Source organism: Dromaius novaehollandiae, chromosome W (assembly GCF_036370855.1).
Source record: "Dromaius novaehollandiae isolate bDroNov1 chromosome W, bDroNov1.hap1, whole genome shotgun sequence".
NCBI classification, from domain to species: domain Eukaryota; kingdom Metazoa; phylum Chordata; class Aves; order Casuariiformes; family Dromaiidae; genus Dromaius; species Dromaius novaehollandiae.
In genome coordinates this window covers 66638273-66657905 of record NC_088130.1, presented here as the reverse complement: position 1 = coordinate 66657905, position 19633 = coordinate 66638273, and the positions used below count along the sequence as shown (strand labels likewise).

Below are 19633 nucleotides of genomic sequence, written 5' to 3'. Positions count from 1 at the left end.
GCAATATATTTCAATGTATTTTAATTAAAATCTTGATTTAATGATAGAGTCAGTGAACAAAGGACATGACATAAACATGACATGATGTCATGTTTGAGAATTTAGGAATTCCTAAATGTATGTGTGTGAATGATATTGCTTATAGGCTACAGATGACACAATTTACACTGGTTTGAAGTCTATGCTATAGGTGATACTAAAGAGCCCAGCCTTCTAGGGACTAAGTTTTACCTAAGTTGCCTATGATCCAGAGACCAAATATTCAGCGAAGCTCTTGGAAGGGACAGAAACCTCTGCATGAACACGAGTCCAGGGCAGGAGGTCTCTATTAAGAGATTAACATTTATTTAGAACTGCCCTAGCTTAGAAAAGGCAAGCAGATCTACCTAATTTGTTATTAGTCTCCCTGCTTATGGAAAACCCTGACTCATTTTTCCCTTCTGACACGTCCTGCTTCTGACTTCTTTCCTGCTATTTTTCTTTTCCTGGCATTAATCAGCTAAACTTATGTCAAGGCATAACCTACACTGCTACAGAATTATTTCTTCTATGGCTGTTATTCTACAGATCTGAGATACGTCTAGACTGATATGTATTTCTGTCTCTCTCTATATGCTGTATGTGCTCTCTATATATTCCATATACTGCATTTCAAGGCCTTAAACGGTAAAGGTCACAGGTCTTGCCTATAAGCATATTCCCGTTTGAATAGGATCTGATTGCAGCTCTGCACCTGCATACAAAATCAGGATGTCTGAAATGGTAATGCTGCATCTCCGTTTGCTTTCTTTGTAGGATGTAGAAGCACTGGAAAAACTGCAGAGAAGAGCCAGACAAGGACAGGAGAAAATTCCTGGGAATGAGAGATGTTTCATGCTCAGCCTGCTCACTTGGGCAAAGAGAAGATGGAGAGGTGACTTGACTACTGCTGAAATACTTGTGTGGGGAGAAAAGCCTGGCTGGAAAAGGGCTCTGTAATCAGTCAGAGGAAGGCACAAGAAGGACCAGTATAATTTAGAATAAGATTAACTTTTTGCTCCAGGGGTTTAACAATGAGAACACACTGTTGAGGAAAGCAGTGGGTGCTCTATTTCCCGATTCCCGCAAATCAAGGCTGGGTGTCTCTCTGGCAGTCAATTTTTATTGCCCATCAATTACTGGGTTCAATTCTGGAAGCAATTGGGGGAAACAATAATCTGTGACATAGGCGATCTCAGAGACATCATCCTTTGGCCTAAAAATCCCTGAATCTTAGGGACAGTGAAGAGCAGAACTTTATACAGCAATGAAGACATAAGCAGAGTGCAAATACTAGAGCAGAGCTATTAGATCCAAGCTGCCAGGACGAGGAGTGCCATATCATTCATTTTTCACACCTAAATTTCAGCTGGATGTTAAGTGGATGTTTTGGGACCACAAGTGTGGCATAAAGCCTTTGTACACAGAATAGATGCACATAAGCCTTATTGCATTACTCTGTTCCTTTTATGCTCTCTCCTTCCCTTGCCTTGAGCTCTGGGGAAGGAATGTGCTCTGCTCAAAGAGGAATTATATTAAGCAAGAACAAGGTGCTGTGGTTGAGTGAGTTTCTGCAGGTACCTTGCAGCACCAGTAATTCCCTTTTAGCTCGGTTTGTGTCTCGCTGTGTTTTTATCATGAGGAAACTGTATTCCATGAGTGGAAGAAGCTATTTTACCATGCCTCCTCTCAGCTCATGGTTTATTGCAAATATTGATGTTTTACGACATAGTTGTTTTATTGTTGAATTTTCTGCTGGGCTGTTACTCGATTTCAGTAATGAATTCCAGCCTACTTATTTATTTATTTACTTATTTTAAGGAGAGCTAACAAGTTTCACAAGAATTATGTGCCATAGGGTGGTGTCTTAGCTAATTCAAACAAGTAAATTGCAAGAGCAGAAAACCTCAGTATGCGAATTGAATTTTGTAAGAAGAGAGGCACAAACTGCAATATGCCATTGCTGTGGTAGAGGTCTCCGCTGCGATAAAGAGCCACTGTGCCAGGCAATGCGCACGGGCAATACAGCGTGAGGCTCTTCCCATTCCTTAGAGATGCAATGGGTCAGGCCTCAGATAACCCAATGGGCTTAGAGTTGGGGCTATAAGATACAGATCCTAATGCATAGCTTTCATTAGTAAGCAAGAAGTGTGTTATGAAGAAGGTAAACATTGCTGTTTTAGGAAACTGAGGCACAGAGTGAGTTAGTATGCTCTTTCCAAGGTCTCTTAGTAGACTAACAGCAAAGCCACAAACAAACAGCACCAAGTTTCTCAACGCTTCCCCCTCTTCAGACTGAATGAAGACCCACGTGATGCCCAGCAGAGAAGTCCTGCATTTGTCGCACAGGCTGTAAAGGGAAATCCTTCCTTCTCAGCAGTGGGTGGGTTGGACCACACTCCCTTGAAATGAGCGGTGCAATCACTGGGTATGAGATGCTTCACATTCATATTTATCTCCTCTCTAAAATTTATCCAGAAGGTCTGTTTGATTCCAGATCTCAATCTTGGAATCAAATTTTGTGATGTGACCTGTCCAAGTTATCAGTAAATAGGAGAGGAAGATTCCTTGTCATCCCACTAGAGAAATTATTAGAGAAATGTGTCTTTGGTAGTCTGAACTATTAAGGAGTCTCATTTTTTCATTAGGTTTATGATCTGAACACAAGTGCTTTATTACTCGTATTCATTTCTCACTGGGACATTTTTCCTATTTTCTTGGCTGTGGAAGGGTTAATGTATAAATGAATGCTGCAATACACTGCCCAAGTAAATTCCTATCCAAAATGCTCACTTGGAAATTATCTCGATCTCCTGTATAAAAAGGGAGGGGGGGGGAAGAGGCCACAGAAATCCCAAACTCCAGGTTTCTTAATTCTCCGTTACAAAATACTAAAAGCACTCCTGAGCTAAAGCACTTTTTAACATGAAAAACACTGCTATTTTTTTTTTCTGAGAATAATCGTGATTTCTCCTCGCAAGAAGTCAGTCAGTGGGCAGAGCAACACCTCCTGCTCCGAGCATCCCCAAAAGCTCAGCTGGGAAGAAACATCTCTGTTTCCAGAACCAATGTCTCAGAGCCTAAAAGTGGAGACCAGACGCTGCTGCAACCCCAACGTGGTCTTCCAGCTCTCCCTGGACACTGAGCTTAGTGCAACGCATAACTTACACCGCTGCAGCATGACTCCCCTGTCAGTGCGTTCTCACGCACTCAAAATCCCTTGAATGACTAGATATGACAACATCGCCCCCCAAAACCTGTCCAAATACAGCGTTTCTTGAAGCCGCGCTGTGTGCTCCTCACTTGTACTTGTGCGGATGGCCGCAGCTCCCCTAGTTTGCCAAAGCAGCAGCCGAAGCCTCCAGCCTCATCCTTCTGACATTGGCCAACGCTAGATACCCTCCAGATGGTCAAAAACAATCTTCACAGACCTCGGAGGCACTGATGTGGTACTGTACCAGCTGACACCAGCTGTTGATTACCTAAACCTTGTAATTTTTATTCTCATTAATGTACACCAGCTGCAGAGCTTTCTGTCACATGACACACGCAATTGTCTAATCTCTGCATTTTCCTCCAAATCAGGAATTTATTCGCAATACTAATCTATGATGCTGCAAATTAATTATATCTGACATTAAGATATTTGCCTTGTTCCTTTAAAATGCGTGCACAGAAACACTCAGAGGAATGTAAGGTGTAGATGAACAATTTCATTTAGAAGTATCATTCCTGTGTATGTATTAGTGAGAGGTCATTTATTTATTCAGTTAAACCGGGAAAAATAATAGTCTATCTTAATTTTTATCTCTGGAAGCAGTATAATATATGCCAAATCAAACATGTAACTCATCCATCTTTAATAGCTTTCTTTGTGCCATATAACTGCACAGCAGCTGCTTTGTCAAATGACCAAGAAATTAGAGTTTGGCAAAACAGTGGTTTTCATCAGCATATGACCTTAAGATAACATTTACATTTCAGGAGATGCTGTTCCAGTCAGAACAGAACTGCAGGGCAAACTCACATCTCTGGATACTCATGGAGGCATCCGACAGAAAAGCTAATAAACGCAGTAGATTAGTACAGTTCTATTTTCCATAAATCTGGGACATGTTCAGCAATGTCAAACTTGTTCCCGTGTCTTTAAATGAATAAATAAACCCAAGCTTGCTCTGAATCTCAGAAGTGAGGTGGAATTCATTTAACTCATTACCATTTAAATGATAGATGGACAGGGTAAACTCTTTTCTTTTGAGGCAGGGGACGGAGCACATAGGGATGTGAAAGCTTGGATATTACAGAGATGTGGGCTCCCAGATTTAGATGATTGGATTCAGATGTTTACAAGGAAAGTATTTTCTCCAAAAGGGCTCTTTGGTTACTAACAGGTATAGCAATCACATTTAAAATGTTTTTACTCACAGTCAGGCTCCTATAGCTTCAGTCACATAGGATTTAGTGGAAGGTTTATCCTTGAGTTGCTCTGTTGAAGCGCAGAGAATTCAGGGGGGTGTTTTCAGAGGGTTAGGCTGCCAAGACATACAAAATAAAAAACAACATGTTTAGATGAGAAATATTTTGCTTCTGCAGTTTTGGCAATAATTTATTTCCCACTTTTGCAGCAGGTCACTATGTGCCTCTCCTAACTTCCTGAGAAATTCAAGGGAGAAAGAGGTAGCAGGTACATTTTTTGTTTGTTTGCTTATTTTGTGAGCAGAGGAGGACAGTATGGTAAGTTGAGGACATGGAGGACAATATGGTAAGCTCTCCACAGATAGTCCAGACCGGGTGATAAAGCAACAAACATTTCAATACGTTATGAGTTATTTCAGTTCTCAATCAGGCAAGATCTCTAGAGAGGAAGAAAATGATAATTTATTTGTATTTGTCTTAGCAACTGTTAAAAGGGGAAAAGAAAGAAAAAAACCCAGAAGAAAAAAAATGGAGATTTCACATGTGCAACAGTTGTGCTGAAAAATGACAAATGACTTGCTCTATTTCTAGTTTCCTTGCAACCTTGAAATTCAATGTAAACTCATCAAAAGTTTCCTGAGCTCCCACAGGTCTCTTCTCATCGGTGCCTGGGGATCCAAGGGTGACTTACTGCTTAGAGTCAAAACTGTGGGAAACTTGCATGAGTAAATGGCCGTGACAAAACCGTGATCCCCATTTCAGACACAGGTGGTGGCATGGGGAGCAGGATGGAGATAGTGCTGGGAACAGGTCACGTGTTGGATGTCATCATCTCGTAACTCTTCTTTATAATAATTCTTCTTCCTAACAAAAGAGATCACTAACAAAGTGTCATATGTGGATGCATTCCCAGCCCAGCCGGTGCTGGTGGCCTCTTCAGCTGTGACAAACTCGGCATTACTTCGGTACCCTAGGACAAGATTCTTTCGCTCCGTCACCTCTGAAGCCTGATGGTGTACCCTACTTTCTCCTTTGTACCACAGACCTACCTGTTCAGTCCTTCCTTGTCCTCCCTGGCTCTTGCAGCTGAACATGCTCTGAGCTCCTCAGGGAGGGCACAGTCTCTCCTGCTTCCCAAATGTTTCACCTACCCCTTTCTGTGGCAGCTAGGAAGAGGTGAATTTTCTTTCTTGCTCTCCAGGAGCAGCTCTAGCAGGGGCATAACATACTGTCAGCAGTGAACAGACTAGCAGTGAACAACTCATCACAGCACCCTTGTGCTGTATTCCTAGGTATCTGTCTCAAAACATGCACGATCCATATATGCATGCTCATATATGCTCAGCACATATATGATGCTCTGTTCACACACACAGCTTGGCGCCTGCTTGGAGCTCAGCATCACAGCAGCTGTTTGCACAAACAGGGGGCCTGTACACTGGAAAGGGAAGATACAGGGGCATCATTGCTACTGGTCTAGCTGGCCCAACTGACTGGTGGTGTTGGGTGCCTCAGCTCTTAACCTGACAACGTGGTATGTCTGCAAGGCACCCAGTTTTCAGGATGCAGGGCACTCTGTTTCCAGTTGCTGGGTTTCCCAAAGGTGCTTCAGATGAAACAACTGAAACTGAACGGAGCAAAAGTCAGTAGTAATCTAGACCTCTTTTTTTGGTTGGTTTTTGGAGCGTCTTTTGTACCATGTGTGAGAAATTCAAAGCTTTCTTGTTTTAGACTTGAAAATGTGAGAGGTGCTAACAAAAGGCGGAGAGGAGGCAGGGCGATGTAGGACAGTGAAAACAATAGGAGGATCCTTCAGTTCACCCCTTCAGTGAATCAGATGATGTCTGTGTGAAAGCCAAGGAGAATTTCTGATGAAGTGTGTGCCTCGGCACACCAGACGTGGCGGTTACAAGAGCAGGCAAGGAGGATCCACGGTAGTGACTGCGGGGAATTAGATGCACATAGGGCACTGAAGCAGAATCACGGGGGTACCTCAGTATCTCAGATAGGTTGAGTGCAGAAACCAACCTTGGGAGAATGTCATATTTGCCACCTAACCCAGGAGGACAACCAGAGCTGTCGGAGCTGCGGTGGCACTAGATGGTCCCGCAGGGAGGAACCTGTTGAAGAATTGCAGAGGGAGGGGGGGGGGATTTTTTCCCTGAAGACATTTAAAAAAGAAAATCCTCCCAGCTGAGTTTTCCTCATCCCTGGACAGACTCTGCTCCCCACTTCCTTGGTGCAGCACGCTGTGATGGAAGTGTCTCCAGATGAGCCATCGTTGAGAGAAGCTAAGAGAGATCCTAGCAGGGCACTTTTTCCAAAGGGCTCTGCTTTTTCTTTTTTCTCTTTCTTGGCCTGGTACAACCTGAATTTGTTAACATAGTGCAAACTGCATTGCTTTGATGAAGGACTTAGGTGGGTGAGCCTTGGATTTCCACTGAGCAGGGAAGTTTTCTGAGAGAAATTTTTTTTATGAGTGTGTTTGTAACCGGCTTGGCCATTTATGGGCTGATGTGTTGGCATTTCCTCTCTTTTTTTCTCCATCCAGTTTAGGACCCTACAGCAGGCTACTTTTAATATGCACACAAATAAAAATAAGGATGAGATAAAAACAAAAACAGACGTAATATATATAATATAACAGAATGTAACCGAAGACTGGAGGAGGCAGAAAGAAGAGGGAGGAGAGAGACGCTTTCCTTTGAGAGCGCAGAAAAACGAAAACATCTGTGTTCAGTTGACTCTCATAAAGATGCACTAGCCCTTAATCAAACCCATCCCGAGGATCCTGTATGAGCTGTGGGGTTTATATCAGCATTTCATAACTGGCACATGGGCAGCCTTTCACTAGCCAGGTAGCTAACAGGGTTGGGGGATTTGCTTGAGAGACATTTTTTATTTCATTCTAAGGAGCTGGGCTGCTTTTGCAAAGTCCTCGTGACTTAAGTGAGGCTATTCAAAGCAGTCGCATGCCTCAGCTGCAAATGGGGGTGGCAAATGGAAACCAAACAAAATACATGGAGGTTTTTTTTCCTCTGTAGATGTTGCCCACAGGAGTGGATGACTTTGTTGACGCTGACAGCTCCTCCAGCCACAATATATAGTTTCTTAACACACATTTATTAAAGAAAATTCCAATTCAATTCCAATTTCCGAGGAACAAACAAGTGTGTTTCCAGTTTATATTTCAAGTTTGCTCCCCTGCATTTACCAGGGACCACACTCAGACTAGGATTAGTCTAGGCAGCATGTGGAAAGAGGAATCCTATAACATATATAAGCTGAGGTCTGGCAATGCTTTTCAAGTCAACTTGAGAAGACAGCATGAGTTTTTGTGGCCAGCAGCCAGACCAGCATCTCATCACCTTTTCTTCCCCCAGCAGATGTCCACAGATGGATCAAATAGGGGCTGCCTCCACAAAAAACCCCCAAAAAACAAAAAAAAACCCCAAAACAGTGCCAGGCCCAAGCTTAAATCCTAGGCACAAAGGAAAAGGCCTTAAGTGCTTTTCTGCCTTGACTCAGATGTCCTCCACGTAAACCCATACCTAACCTCCAAATGTGGTGTTGGAGCTTAATACTTGAAACGATCCTCACACAGAAGTGCGTTTTTAAGGGCAACCATCAATTCCCAGCCATTACAGCTGGTGCACTGGTGGCTGGGCATCTTTTGGACAACCTTAAACTACCCTCTGGCTCTCAGAAGCAGGCCCAGAGTGGCAAACTGCTGAACAGCGTTGGAGATGTACGAGTGAAAATGTGACCAGACAAAGACAGACAAGGTAACCTGGGCTGTGAACCTGCTGCATGTAAGCTGCTCTACGGAGAGCATCATGTAAGTGCTCTTACCTGTGCCAGTCCCAGGGTGGGTTATCTCACCTTTACCTCAGGATTAGGGTACATACAGACATGGTTACTACAGAGTAGATGAAAGCTGAAAATCCACATTATTGCTTAGTCCATGGTGATGTGTTCATCTGCCCTTGCCCACAATAACTGTGGGGGTCTGAGGGAGGCAGGTTTGCACTATGACAAATAGAAGCTGCTGCAATAATAAACATAAAGAGAATTTACCTAGTTTTCCCTAAAAATACCCTCTAATGTATGGCTCCAGAACCTCCTCTGACATGCACATCTTCTTTGCTGTGAATGATGTGGATTTCGTATCCCAGATTGTGTGTCTTTTCTGCTGCTGATCCAGGTAAAGCACCCCTCGGCTTTCTCATTCTGGTGAGAGTTTGTTAAAAGTGGAGGAAGGGGAGAAAGGTCTCGTCAAAGAATCAAATCTGTCCTGGAAATGACTGAGACCTGATAAGCACAGTGCTTTGCAAAGACATTTTTAGACCTGTGCTTTTTAAATCTAGTCCTCACTACCAGCACCTGCTCTACCAATAACGTGTCATCTGCGAGATGTCACTCATGACACTGAGTGCCACGTACAGAAGCTGGCCTGGCATTTGCCAAGCTAAGTGTGTTCTCTGCAGGAGGGAATATAGCTACGGATTATATGACCTGGATAACATTTGACAGAACTATGCCTTCATATATGTTTGCTTAGCACCTTACACATTGAAGCTCCCCGAGTTTGGAGCCACAGGACATTACTGTAACCCAAGTATTATTTATGTTGACAACTGAGAGATAGATCTGGGTGAGGGGAGAGAAAAAGAATCATTGCTGGTGAATGAATTTGGGTGCTGTGGCCTTTATAGCATCAAACGGTTTAATATTAACAGAGACTGCACTGACCTAGACACATGCCAGGGAGAATTCTGTCCCAGGAACTAGTATTTCTTTGATAGACATGTTTGATGTTTGGAGCTCACACCTATTTTTATACACTTTTGTGGTTCAAACTTACTCTTTTCTGTGTGACAACTGCACTGTAGTGAGTGGTGGAAGGGTGCTTCTCTGGGAGAGGAAGAGGAGGCAGAGCTGCAGTGCCCCAACCCCTTATGTAGGGCACATGAGTGTAGTCAAGAGACAACTGCTTATCTCTCTCTTTAACTTCCTTGTCTCTTTAGTTTTCCTAGTGGAGTTAGAATTGGATTCTGACCTCGCAGTTTGGATTTGCCTCATGCAGATTTGATATTTAAGCCAGATTTTGTCTGTTGCCTGAACCAGCAATACTGAGACATGCCAAGGCAGGCCGCTCAGGTTTGGGGTGTAATCCCAACACCCACCTGGAAGATCCCCAGCTGAGTTTATGAACACCTGCGCCATGGTCAGGGTGGATATTTCCAAGCACCAAAGCTGGGCTCTACAATAGCACTGAAGTGGGAGAGCATGTGGAGAAGGTGATGTATCTGAGGTTTCGGCTGCTGAAATCACTGGCTGTCCACGTCACCACCGCTTGCCCCCGTTAGTCACTTGCTGGACATGGGGATATTAAAGGCACTGCTTCCACACCCACCTTTCATGAGATGCATTTGTGGCTCTCACTGTTTTTCTAAGCATCTCGGTATAGCTATCAAACTGTGGTTAGGTAGTCTCCCAGTCTTCTCTTTCTTTTTCCTTTCACTGCCCCTCGTCTCCTTTCCAAACACCTGCAGTGGTTTTCAGCACTCATTCTTCTCTCACTTTTGCTTGCTGCATATATGTTAAAACGGCTATTTCCTAGCAGCTGCATCGCACAAAGGTATCGAATCCCCCTTCCTACCCCCGTCTCAGAACACTGACTCTGCTTTCACGGAAACACTGATTTTATTACAACAGAACTAAGCGTTTAAGCTTCATTCTCAGATTCATCTGTCTTAAAACAGGAGATGTTAAAATTACTGGTGATGGTGAAGCAGCGAGTGTAACCTCCAAATCTCCCCTGTTCAGCTCAGATGTGGCTTTCCTGCTGTAATCATTCCTCTCTCCCCTCCTTCCCTCCCCTCTCTCTCTTTTTGGATATGTGTTTCTCTCTGACTGTGATTCTGCAGTGGCAGAAAGGGGTCAATCTATCTGTAAAAGATGGACTCAGCCAAGCTTTTCTAGCTCTTTCCTGCTGATGGCAATTATCCGGAGGTTGGCAGCAGTCCCAGAAACCTGCAGTTCCTGCAGTCCTGCTGCTGTGGGCCTGCTCCACAAAGCCAGCATCCTAAGAGGATCACTTGGTGTGATGCCCAGGAAATGACAAACAGAAAAGGTCACACGTACTCCAAAAAGATATACTGCTCGGCAAATTTAATTGACATTGTGCAGCTTTTCAAAACGTCCCTGCAGACATTCCAGCATTTAACAGATGCAAGCAAAGAACAGCAAAATAACAGGGCTTTAGGAAAAGGGTAGAAAAATACATTCTGTCCCCCCCAAAGAATTTTTTCATACCCCAATAATATCCTTTCACATGGTCTATTGGATCAAGATAATTATTTGTTACCCCTGGTCTGGCAAGCGAAATCTGCCAGCCCAGCCCCCAGCCTCCCTTCCTCACGCACACACTGCTGCTTTTTAAATCACTGAGCTTTCATTACACAGGGTAACTGTCCTTGTTGTTTTCCTTGCATGTTTGTCTGTTAAAATATGGTACGAAGAACCAGCTCCCCGTCAAGTCCAGTGCTCTCTGGAGCTTTCAGCACTGTGTCCTGTGTCATCTGGCCACAGGGAAAAAAGCTGTCTCCATCAATGGGTGTTTTCTTCAGAGAAAAGAAACTGGAGGTGTATTGAAATTTAAGAAGGTGTCTGATAGCTAACACTATTAGCAAGAGGTGATGGGAAAGCAAGAGTGGCCAGGCAGTCCTGATTCAGCAGGGAGTGTGCTCAGCAACGATTCAGCTCTTCAGGGTTTTGTTTCAGCCTCCTTTTGCTCAGAACAAATTTAAAATCAGCTTTGTTATGTTTTTAAGATTCCTGCATTAAATGGAAAAGGGGGGGGGGTGAAAGTCAGGATAGTATGAGGCTTGAAGATGGAGCAGACATGTGACACCACAGATCTGAGTACTTGGGCCATTTTCATGCATGCAATTTGGGATGAAAGGAACCAGCTTCCCTATATAGCTGGGGCAGTGTGACCACCGTGATTTAGGGGGCTAGGATAGTGCAGGAGCATGGCCCGGGTTCACAGGGAGCCTTGAATCTTCACATCAGGAGTCCTAATAAGTAGATCTGCCAGCTGGACGGCTATAGAGAGAAATGATTAATATTTCCAAAGCTTTCTCAGGCTGCTATCTACATGGAGGGCCAAATCTTTCTGATTTTGCCAGAGAGCAGAACCACCAGAGATTTTAAGGGCATAACACCACGAGAACAGCAGTCTGTAGAAAACAATGAGGGTGGACAACTCAAGGTCATTTTGCTTCAAAATGCTGCATTTGATACAAGAGTGCCTGAATAATAAAATGTACAGCTGAAGGTGTCAACAACACCTCGCTCTACCAGCCCTAAAAGATGGGTAAAAAGGATTTCACCTCTCCTTTGCAGCAGGCAAACAATCACTCAGTGTCATTATGGTAACCATGTTGGGACCAGAATCCGAGACTCCCAGTCCACTCCTGTACTTAAAGAATAGTTTGTGCTCAAATAGAGATGACCAAATATTGACAGTTCCATTTCAAGGCAACTTCCTCAATTTCAATATTTGTCCGCTGTAAAGAAAGATCCTTTTGGGAAGAAAACATGACATTTGACTACTTCTACAGGGATGTAGCCACATCCACTTTGTGAATGAAAGCTAAGCCTTGTTGTTTAAAGAAAGGTGATACCTGGCAGCTAAAACACAGACATGGTACAATGTTTCCAGACTTTGTTCTGCCCAGTCCTGAACAGGATTTGACCAAGCTCTATGCCTGTCTGCCCCTGTCGAGGCAGAAGCTCGAAGCTATGTTTCCATGTCCCATGTCAGTGCCTTCATCACCAACCCTACATCATGGGGGTAGCACTAGCTCTTCCTTTGAAATCTCCTTTGAAACCAGCATAGCTCCACAACAGTTGTTAGCACCAACAAAGTTTCATTTTGTTAAAAATGTTCTGACTGTCGAAGAAGCGTGTGAACAAACACACTTGAATTCACATGGTGTTGACAAAGGATTTTTGATTTCCTTGTGTACAAGACAATTCTTTAAGACTATGTTGCCAGAAATAGTTAACTTTCCAGCTGAAAGAGTTTCCAAAAAAGTGTTTTTACTCTTGGCAAAATCACTGTGTAGTAGATGACTCACAACCTTGTAATATTAATTGCTAGTTTTATAACACACTCTCCTATTACACTAGACTTCACAGAAGCAGTACAATAAAATTCAAGAGTTGGTCTTTTCACTGCAGACTTCTGTCAACACAGTCACAGTGGTCAGGAGAGGCAAGAGGTGAGATCCCTGGCCAAAGAGCCGCATCAAGAAAAAACCCATTGTGGAAGCGGTTACACGAGCCAAAACCACCCTTTCACCATATCACTGCTTCCAGTTCAGGGTGGAGGGGGCAGAGGAGAAAAGCTACATTTTTTCCCCCCAGATAACCTAACCTTTTGGTTTTGTATTCTGGAGGGAACATCTCTAAAGCATCTTAAGATTTTAAACACAAAGTGTTTTCTGAATTAAAACTTGATTTAGATCCTCTGTCTCTGAAAGCAAAAGCTCCAATCCTTTAGACCACAGGAAACTCACCAGCTGTGGAGATATTAAGGCTTCTACTGTATGCAACTGAGCTGTTCCGATTCCATCTGCTAAAATGGTAAATTTTCACATATGCTTGTTTTGACCGATACCCAAACCTGAATACTTTGTAAGGCAGCTACGCATGCAGACCTAGTAAAAGAATATTCAGCACTTTATCTTGCCAACTCAGGAACTGGTTTGTTAGAGAAAAGTGACAGGATCGGTCTTCATGACTTAAGTGAAAAGAGAGAGACAACACTTGTAAACTACTGTCTTGTTTTGTCAGCAAAAATATTATTAAAAACGAAAAGATACAATAGCTTTCCTGGCAATCATGAGAAAATGGATAAAATGGCCAAAGGAAAACATTATATACGTACTGGTGAAATTCTTTCAGCTTATGGACTACTAATATCCTGAAAGTCAATGTTGGGCTGATTTTATAAATTGTGCTATTAGGTCTTTCGGTTTTCATCTCATATTGCTAAAAAGTGCTTGGAAATCTTAGTAGGTGAAAACTTTAGGAAACATAGAAGATCTTACTTCAGACTTTGAGACCATTCTTTCCTCTCATGAAACATTTAGAACTAAAATAACAAAAAATTCTAAGAATACATCACTATGGTATGGCAGTGTGAAATATTATCTGTGATAACTCAAAGATTGTACAGTCTCAGGAGAAAGGAAAGAACACAATTTAATTAAAACTCCTTATTTTAATTCCAAAATTTTATCATTCTTTAGTTCAATCTTTGGCTAGAAGGAAAAAAAAAAACATAAATGGAATTTTTGCCAAATGTGATGGATGCTTCTCACTATTACACAACCATTTAGGAAAAGAACTATGGAATCATGCAGTAATTTAGGTTGGAAGGGACTTCTGAAGGTCACTCAGTCCAACTCTCCCCTCAGAGCAGAAAGTACTCAATAATCTTATTTCCAACCAAAACTACGGGGGAATCAGGGTAGGCAGAAGTTCCTGATCCAACTTGCAGACAGTCTGCCTGACTACACATTTTATTTACCCAGTTATCACTGCAGAATTTGAACAGCTTCCATGGATAATCAGCAACATCAGTCAGGTCCCCACCAGATTTTACAAAGTCTCCAGATTTCTTGTATTTTTGAAATAAAAGTTATGGAAGGGGGTAGCGTATTTTTTCTCATTTTTTGAAAATTTCAAAAGATCTGAGCAGTATTATCTTTTCTTGTTGCTGGGAGCACAAAAGTAAGGCCAAGTACCAACAATATACATCTAATGATGACAATGACTTTTTAGTCAAAAGCTTTATACTGTGTCCTAAGGAAAGGGAAAACTTGCACCTACCCACTTTCTTCAATGCCTAACTTGCTGCCCCCGATCAAAAAACGCTTTGCCCCTAGTCTTCACATCTGTAGCTAAGTTATTTAAAATACAGTTATAGGTTCTTTAAAGACAAGAAGGGTCAAGATTTTGGAGTTTATGTTTTACTTGAAAGACTTGCACATTCTAGACTGCAAAGAGATTTCTGAAATAATTCTGGAGTTTCTGTCAGTTTTGATTTATAACAGCATATGTCAAGATTTAATTACACCCTCTCTCCATCCATTCATCACCCATGTTGCTCTCTGCAATGTTCTTTACCAAATCTCCAAGGGCGGCAGTGACCTGAACCTGTTTCAGCAGTGAGAACTGCCAGACTCACAGTTTTGGCTGAGGGAAAGCACCAGTCTGGGCTCGGGGAGGAGAATTTGAGTCACAGAGGTGACAGCAGAAGGGCAAACTGCTACTGAATTCACTAAAACTAGGATTTAGTCCAACAAAAGCCAGCTGCCTTCAGCTGAGACAAACAGGTAAGTGTCACCATGTCATCACCTTTTGCAGATTAGTGAACCTGTTAAAATTGGGGGCATGTTCAGGCAGCACAAAGGTGTGTAAAACAGAGATGCTGGGGATGCTGCTGCCCAAGCCTGCTCCGTAACCAGCAGGACAAGACGGCATCCATGTTAACAGTGCCTGCCCGAGAAGCTAGCCACAGGCCTGCATACATACTGCACATATAAATGTAACACATCCTCGACACCTCTGAGCCATATCGTGTGGATGCACCAACTTCACTGAGTATCGACTCTGCGGTTTCTGTACCACACTACATTATGTCATGTAGAAAATTTCCCCAGTTTCAAACAAACAAACAAACAAGACCCTTTCTCTGCTTTAAGTACCAGGAAGGAGGTTTTCGTCAATGCCAAAGCACTGTTTTCCGATCAAAACTAGAGGAGATGAAGATAGTTACAGAATTACTCTATTACTTCAGATCAGCATCTGCTGGAGTAGCCAAACTCTTCAAATTTGACCTGGTTTATCCAGAGCTTTAGGCTTATAGTCAAAAAACAATGTTGGTGCTCACTTTTTTGTTTTACTTAGTTTGGTTTGATCTTTCCTCGTCTTCAGATTTCCTTACAATAATTAATCCAAATAACTGTCAGGCTACCATGGCAGCAGGTTCATCACTGAGCAGAGACTGAAGATTAAATGCAGAATTTAATTAGCATTGGACAATGTTTGTAGAAGAGCAAAATCTTCCTAAAAATCAATTTTTATTTTTCCTCTGAAACAATTAGTTCTCTTGAGAGAGGAAGCTTTATTTTGAAGCCAAAGGTCTGAATTGGTGCTCTAAAGATGTTAATCCTAAATAGCACTTTGGACTTTGACCAAATTATTTAGAATGAAATTCAAGGTAGCTTAATCCCAGCTGGGAATCATAAGAATCATAGAATTATAGACTCATTTAGGTTGTAAGTGGACCTCTGAAGGTCATTTGGTCCAACCTCCTGCTTAAAGCAGGCTTGATATAAAAGTTAGATGAAGTTGCTGAGGGACTTGAGCCAAGGTTTGAAAATCTCCGATGGTGGAGACCTGCACAAGCTTCTTCTCTGTATATCCACTCTCAAAGCGAACATTTTTCCATGTATCCAATAGGAATTTTATTTGCTGCACCTAGTGACCATTGTCCCTTGTTGTACACCTCTGAGAAGAGTCCGTCTCTGTCTTCTCTATAATCTTTCTTTGGTAGTCAAAACTGCAATTAGATGCCACCTTGGCCTTCTCCAGGCTGAACAAACTCACCTCCTTCTGCCTCTCTTGTATGTCGTGTGCTCCAGCTCCTCAACCATCTTGATGGCCTCCACTGGACTCAATAGTTTGTCACTATCTGCCTTGTCCTGCACGGGCCACAACCGTGCAGTGTTCCAGACGTGGCTTCACAAGCGGCGAGTAGAGGGCGATAATCACTTCCCTCTGCTAGTAACACTTTTGCTGACAGCTCAGTATGTGGTTATCCCTCAACGCTGCAAGGGTTCATTGATGAATCATGGCAACTTGTTGTTCACCACAACCCCCAGGTCCTTTTCTGCACATCTGCTCCCTAGCCTGTCTGTGCCCATCCCATACTGCTGCATCCCAGGTGCAGACTTGCAGCTGCAACCGTAGTGGCAGCCTGTCTTACCACCGGATAAGCACTTCTGTTTGCACCTCTGCCTGCATCATACAAAGTCCCCTACGTTACCTAAATGGCCAAAGGACTCGCTTTTCTACCCAAGGGGAGCTGCACTTGCTGCTCCCAGGAGCCTGTCTTAATTATGAGGCAAGTAGCAGTTCTAACTCCTCCATGCTGCACAAGAGCTGTGGACTTAGAACGTGGAAACGACCGTGAGCCAGACTTTTTAGCTTAGTGTCAGGGACATTTTCCTGGGCTGGGAAATTGAGTTATAAATCCCTTCTCCAAAACTGCTACTTTTTTTTTTTTTTTTTTTTTTTTTTTTTTTGTTGCTTGCTTCTAGTATCAAAATGCCATTTGGCAATACCTTGAAATAGCCAACCTACATTTTCTCCTTAGCCAATTGAATTGTTCATTGTCTTATGCAAAGAGGAACAGGGAGGACTGAGATCACTGTATCCCTGAACTGAGTCCATCCTTGGAGCTATGACACAGTCCAGAAAAATGGAATAGGAAAATCTAAAATTCTTGTTTCTTGGGCAGAAGTAAGAATAGAACTTGCGTCTTTCACATCTTGGTTAAGAGCTTACAAAACTCAGATATAAATGAAATGCAGTTTGCAATGACGGACATCAACTGCACAACTAGAAGTGTAACTGTATGACCTTTTAACTTGGTAACCGGCCAGAGCAATTTAGTCCATCCCACAAAAGCTTTCATTTTTATTGAGGTTAAGTACCTAGTTCTGGTGCACGTATAAAGACGAAAACCAAAAACAAACAAGGATGTATGCACATTTATGCAAAAAAGGTCAACCAGAAAAAGAAAAACTTTAATAAACAGAAAAGCAAGAATTCAAAACCAAGAAATGGCTGAAATTCTGGCAGCAAGCTATGGAACTCATCACCACAAGATGTCATTCAGGCCAAGAAATTAGTAAGACTTGCAGAAATAAGAGGAATATCCAGAATGATCATAGATAATGCTAACAAAACCTTTATGAAAGGGATGTAAGACTTCATGTTTCACGGTTTAAACCAATCTGTAACTGTTATGATTTAGGATGAAACATTCACTGGGAACAGATTACCCAACATCTGCCTGCTGCAGGCTTAATACACATTCCTCTGAGGCATCTGGCCCTGACTGCTGCTGGAGACTGGATACGTACTAGCTAGCCCATGTGTCTGATCCGATCTGGCAGTTCCTACTTCATTCTGGGCCCTTTTCCGTTTATCGGAAGTAAAATATTACCAGAGAAAAGAAAGTTGCTCTCCCCTGTCCACGAAGACCTCACTTTCTGCACAGCATGGTGGAGATGAACAGAAAATAAAACTGACCTGCACCATGGTGTGTCTGGAGCTAGGGAGCCACTTGGTGAGAAACACCACAGCGCCCACAGCATCATTCCTTTTCATATTGCATGACCCAGCACTTCCTTACGTTATCTTTTTTTCTGGTAGATTGCACAACACTCTGGGATAGATCACAGCTTCATCATGCATGCACGTTATTCTCACCCAGCCTTTAGTACTATGTTAATTTTAGCACTCCCTACTGTGAATTTAAATCACTGGGACAATTTCACTTGCCATGTAGCTCTAACTAAGTCTGTTAGAGAGCAGAATGGATTAATTGAGTATACTATTTTTATATCTTAAAGATCATTGTTCTTTTAAATATCACATGAGTTCTAAATATGTAACTGAAGATGATTCATGTGTCTATTTTCCATACGGTATCACACAACTTAATGGAGTCATAAGATTTCTGCCAACACATTATAGGATTTGGAATCTAAATAACTCTTAGATTACTGGCATCCATGTCTCCTACTGCAAGTGATCACATACCGTGATGGCAGCTGTGATATAAATCACAAGAGTATTTCTCTCTATCTGTCATTGCTATAACTAGGTTCCAGGAGAAGGAAATACGAAACTATCTACAACCTGCTGAAAACCACAAGACTACACCCACTGATTTTGGGCCCAGCAGTTTCATTGCAATGGCAATATTACATACCACAACAGTTTGTTCAGACCTGAAAATATACGTTTTGCTTTTGAAGACATCCTGCAATCCCTTGGAGGATCATCCAGCACTGATGGTGGGTGTAAAATGAAGAAGAGGGTTGGGAAACCAGTATATGGCAAAACTAGACGGCTGAGTGTGACACAAATGAACAGCTCTGTCCATATCCCTCTCTGGCTGGTAGAGATTAACTCCATGCCAGAACTATACAACTGCGTTGACTCTTTGCCATCAACTCTACTAGGTACTGTGTTCAGGAGGACCCTCTATTTAATGTTTAAGATTTCTAGGTAATTTGGAGTTTTAGATAACCTTATTGCTTCAGATACTTTTGGTGTCACAGTGACATGCTACTTCCAAAAGGGTAGTGAGAAGTGTCCACTGATTCACACCATGTTTATTCAAGTATCATCAGCTGCCTGTCAGCTGGCTGTTGCTCTTGATTACTGTTAAATATTCTTTTCTTGAATTATCTCTATCCTCCTTAAATGAGAGATTGGTTTTACATGGAAAAAATAGAAGGTGAAAACCCACAGGAAATTCCCATAAAATAAAGAGCAAAGGCATTAACGCTGATTGTACCACTCCACAAATGTTGACATATAATCAACAGCTCAGCATTTTCTAATTTCAAATCAAATTAAGGGCCCAAATCTAGCAGACCTGGGGAAATGGCTCTACTCTTCACCCCCTGCAAGGTCCTGCAAGAGGGAGGGAGTCTCTGGTGCACAGAAGGGCAGAGCCTGAATCTGCAAAGACGAGCTATCAGTGCTGCTTCTCCTGCAAGTGCCCGTATACCACTGCGGCATGCCTTCTGCTCACTGCTCTGCTCAGCAAATACAGTTCCTGCAGATATACCACATCCTAGCCCACAACCCTGGGAGCAAGAACAGCATGGGGTGGGGGCCTGTTAAGCAAAGTGCTTTAAATTGTTGCAAAATTGCCACCAGATCTGGTGGGAGGAGAGGACTCACTCCAAAAAACATGAAGACAGAGGATTCTGATGTTGATTCTGGCAGAAGAAGAGCTTGTTGCTGACTCATCCTGTGTTGCAGACAGTCCTTTTAACAATGAATTGGCTACGCTGCACACAGTATTTGGTTGGGA

General features: G+C 42.6%; 1 protein-coding gene across 1 annotated transcript in view; it reads right to left on the bottom strand.

The window, feature by feature from the left end:
* The window catches only part of LOC135324488 (urea transporter 2-like), a 320822-nt gene that overhangs the window by 142160 nt on the left and 159029 nt on the right, over positions 1-19633 (bottom strand). The window contains exon 4 of the mRNA XM_064500982.1: positions 4444-4550. The gene's annotated coding sequence lies outside the window, so the exon portion shown is untranslated. The remainder of the gene's footprint in view (positions 1-4443; positions 4551-19633) is intronic.